Source organism: Penaeus monodon, chromosome 10, assembly GCF_015228065.2.
Source record: "Penaeus monodon isolate SGIC_2016 chromosome 10, NSTDA_Pmon_1, whole genome shotgun sequence".
Taxonomy (NCBI): domain Eukaryota; kingdom Metazoa; phylum Arthropoda; class Malacostraca; order Decapoda; family Penaeidae; genus Penaeus; species Penaeus monodon.
In genome coordinates, this window is record NC_051395.1 from 13,945,123 (window position 1) to 13,950,122 (window position 5,000).

Consider the following 5,000-nt stretch of genomic DNA (forward strand, 5'->3'; position numbering starts at 1 on the left):
CTGTGTCTGGTCGGTGTGTCTGTGTCTGTGTCTGAGTTCGTGTCTGTGTCTGTATGTGTCTGAGTTCGTGTCTGTGTCTGAGTTCGTGTCTGTGTCTGAGTCGTGTCTGTGTCTGAGTTTGTGTCTGTGTCTGTGTCTGTGTCTGTCTCTCTCTCCCCTTTCCTCCCTTTCCCCTTTCTCTAAGCCCCTTCCTCTCATCTTCACCCCCTCCCCCCATAAACCCTAAAACCAGCCCCTCGCCCACCAGCCTCCCCCTCACACACACACACACACACACACACACACACACACACACACACACACACACACACACACACACACACACACACACACACACACACACACACAAACAACAAACAACGCCCCCCACTTCCGCCCAGCAATAAAACTCAAACAAGACAATCAGGCCAACACATCAATCAAACAAGTCAGGGCGGAACCACACTAAAACATCCGCGTTTTCATCAAGTCAATGAGAAATATTCGCTCGCACGGGGGAGGGGAGGGGAGGGGGGAAGGGGGTGGGGGGTTGACTCGTGCAAATTCTGCTGCGAATGCAACGACTCGGTGCAAAAACGAGATTAGCGAATGTGAGGGAGGAGAGGAAGAGGAGGAAAATAAAAGAATGCGAGGGGGATAAAGTAATTAAATAACGCAATACTGATGATGATAAAAAAAAAAATGTGTTTAATTTGAAAGTGCAGGAATTAAGGAACCAGAAGAAAGGGCAATTAATTTTGCTGTTACGAACGGAGCGAAAAGAAGGGAAAAGATAAACAAGCTTCGCTGAATTCATTAACGAGAAAATAAAAGCCAAAGGTTGTGTGTGTGTGTGTGCGTGTGTGTGTGTGTGTGTGTGTGTGTGTGTGTGTGTGTGTGTGTGTGGTGTGTGTGTGTGTGGAGAGAGAGAGAGAGAGAGAGAGAGAGAGAGAGAGAGAGAGAGAGAGAGAGAGAGAGAGAGAGAGAGAGAGAGAGAGCGAGAGAGAGAGAGAGAGAGAGAGAGAGAGAGAGAGACAAGTGGTGATAACATGAGAATGTAAAAATGTTTTCAAAGCGCTGGTTTCCCTTGTCACTTAATTTGTTAACACGAAATATTACCTTTTTCTTTCCTTACAATTAATGTATCTATTTATCTTTTACTATCTTACTTTCGGTTTCTTTTTCCACGCTTGAATTATCATTCTACTACATCGCATAACATTTATCTTAATAGTAATTACCATTAAATCCGTTATCATTCCAATAATCAATATCATTATTAATCGTCACGGCAATAGAAACACTGGTGATAGCAACATTCGAACATCATCATCATTATCATTATCATAACAATAAGTCATTATCACAAGCCATTTCATTATTACCACCATAATAAAACAAGCATTTTGCATAGTTATTCCCTATTAACATAACACCTCAAGCATTTTTATTACATTTATTTATTCATTTATCTATATCATTTATTTTTTTTATTCTTTTATTTATTTATTTATTTATTTATTATTCATTTAATTTTTAAAATCATTTGAGTTAGCAAAACAGGAAATCACATACAAACTTTATGCAGATGCCTCACAATTTTTCATATGCGCTTCACTAAGACAAAAGACTCCGCCAGGCTTCAGAAATCTCGACATGTTAAGAAACAGACGAAGAGAGAATTCACATTTTTACAGTATGTGTGTAACCGTATGGATATAATGATAATGTAGTAGTAGCAGTAGTAGTAGTAGGAGTAGTAGTAGTAGTAGGAATAGTAGTAGTAGTAGTAGGAGTAGTAGTAGTAGGAGTAGAAAGAATGGTAGGAGTAGTAGTAGGAGTAGTAGCAGGAGTAGTAGTAGGAGTAGTAGTAGCATAGTAGTTATAATAGTAGTAACAGTAGTAGTAATAGTAGTAGTAATAGTAGTAGTAATGGTAATAAAATAATAATATCATCATCATAATCATCATCATCGTCAACAACAACAACAACACAACAACGACAATAACAATGATGATAAAAATAAGCCCTTTGTTCACAATGAGAAATCTGAATCCCATATCTGGAAATGCCAGATGGTTTGTCCGACCGTTATCTTCCTTATTGATTTGTTATTGACAATAATAACAATCAAAGTAATGACTATAATGATGGTGATAATTATCAGATGGCAGTGATAATAATCACGATAATAATGATATTCATAACAGTAACAATAGCAATGATGAAAATAACAATATTGCACATAATAACAATAATAATATCATTAATTAAAGTAAAATATAAATAATAATAATAATAATATTAAATTTTAATTAATAATATAACAACAATAATAACAATAACAACAACAACAACGAAGCAACAACTAGATTCATAAATACTTCGAAATCATATACTAGCTGAAGCGGGAGGGGGAAATGTGTAATCATGATAAAAGCATCCGAACTAATCCTCCATTACTAAGATTTGAAGGTCAGAAGTCTTCTTCCTCTGAAGTTGTTGACTCCCAAAAAGATAATGTCAAACAAAGGGATAGGATGTGGAGGTAAGTGGGAAAAATGGGAAGGGAGAGGAAGTGGGGAGCAAGGAAGAGGGAGATATGGTGTTTAGAAGGCAGAGAGGGAAGGAAGTGGGAGGAGGGAATGAGAGTAGGTAGAAGAGGTGGAAGTGGAGGAGGGAAATGAGAGGTAGGTAGCGAGGGAGGTGGACAAGAGGAGAAAGGAAAGAGAGGATAAGGGGGGAATGAAGGTGGGAGGAGGGGAAATGAAGGTAGGTTAAGGAGGAAGTGGAAGGTGCGAGGATGGAAATGAGAGGTGGTAGGAGTTAGGTGGTTATGTGGATGAGGGGAAATGAAAGTAGGTAGGAGGGAAGTGAAGTGGGAGGATGGGGAAATTATAGTGGAGTGAGGTGAATTGGAGGATGAAATGAAGGAGGTAGGGATTGGAAGGTGGGAGGAGGGAAATGAGGGTAGGTAGGATGGAGGTGGAAGATGGGAGAGGGGAAATGAAGGTAAGTAGGGGAAAGTGGAAGATGGGAGAGGGGAAATGAGAGTAGTAGGGGGGAAGTGAAGGTGGGAGGAGGAAATGAAGGTAGTAGGGGAAGTGGAATAGTGGAGGAGGGAACAACGGAGTAGGAGGGAGTGGAAGGTGGAGGAGGAAATGAAAGGTAGGTAGAGGTGAAGGGGGAGGAGGGGAAATGAGGTAGTAGGGGGAGTGGAGTTCCGGAGACGAATCCTGAAGGTTACTAAGGATGGAGGTCGGAAGGTGGCTGCTGGCATTTGAGAGGCTGGTAGTGAGGGGCCAAGTGGAAGGTGGAGGAGGGGAAAAGGGACGGTAGGTAGGGGGAAGGTGGAAGGTGGGAGGAGGGGAAATGAGAGGTAGGTAGGAGGGAATGGAAGGTGGGAGGAGGGGAAATGAGAGGTAGGTAGGAGGGAAGTGGAAGGTGGGAGGAGGGGAAATGAGAGGTAGGTAGGAGGGAGGTGGAAGGTGGGAGGAGGGGAAATGAGAGAAAGTGGGGAGAGGATGGTAGGTGGGAGGTGGACGGTGGGAGATGGAGGGGAAGGGATAGGAAGATGGGAAAAGGTAGGAGGGAGGTGGAAGATGGGAAGAAGAGGTGGTGAGGAGTGGAGCGGGGGGGGGGAGTGGAAGATGGAGGGAGAGAATGGATGCGGAATGGAGGGGGAAGAGAAAAAGGTAGGAGAAAGAAGAGTCAGACAGAAAACGGGTAAGACAGGGGGGGGGGAAGGAGGGAAGGAAAGTAGAAGGGAAATGAGAGGGGGAGGGCGGGGGGTGAAAGTGAGAGGGTGAGATTAGTGGAGGAGGGGAGGAGGGATGTCTAAAGGGAGCTATAGTACAAGAAGGGCAGGAAGTTCGAATGAAATATTCGTCGAGTCCCAGCGGGAATGACGACCATATGGGCAATTGGCTGTAGTGCTTTCCATCAAAGCGAAGCAGACGGGAGAAATCCCTGGGCTCTCAAGCTGCTCATTCAGATACATTTTCTCTCTTTTTTCCCTCTCTCTCTCTTCCCTTTTCTTTCTTTCTCTCTCTCTCATCCTTTTCTTTCTTTCTTTTCTTTCTTTATTTCTCTCTTTCTCTCTCTCTTTCGTTTATTTTTCCTCCCTTATTTTGTCTCTCCCTCTCTCCATTTTCCTGTTTTCTATCTCTCTCCATGTTTCCCATTTTTTGTCATTGTCTTTTTTTCTATCACCGTCTCTCTCCCTTTCGCCCTCATTCCTTTCCCCCTCTATTTTCTTCTTCCACCTATTCGTTTGTTTTATTCATCCCGAAATCCAATAGTAGTTTTTTATTTACCGGAATCGACTCTTCCAGCTTATTTCGGTATTTTCTGAGCGTTTTCTGCTTGCAGTTTGTGACAAATCAGAAACAGAAATTTCAACACACGAAAGTAAAAACAAACAAACAAATAAATGAATAAATAAAACAAAACAAAAAACAAAAACATCCGAAGCCAGATCTGCGACAGGATCCCGGGACAGACAACCTGGAAATCTTTCAGTAGAAGCCAAGGAATAGGGAAATTTACAGCAGGAATTCCGAGCGCGTCCCGGGGGAGGCGGAGGACACCGGGAAAAGGGAAAATCTGAACTACTGTCATATTTCCGACAGGAGAAAAATCGCAGCAAGCAAAAACCGAAATCCTTGATATATCATTTTACTTGGAAGACTTGTCATGGCGACCGGAAAGCTTTATTAACGTTTTTGGAAAAGATGGAAGGGAAAAGAAGAGGAGGAAAAGGGGAAAAAAGGGACGGAGACGAAAGAAACAGAAGCTGGGGGAGGAGAAGTAGAAGAGGAGAAAAGCGTAAAAAGGAAATTCAGGGAAGAACGAAAAGGCAGAAGAAACACGGCGGGAGATAGAGCGTGCAGGGTGACAACCGCAACACTCGCGACGCTAAAACAGGACAGATAAAAACGGAAGGAAATCTAATCAATGCTCAGAGTGACGGAGGATCGGCTATTCCTCACCTTCCTCCGCTCTCTCTCCCTCCTTCTTA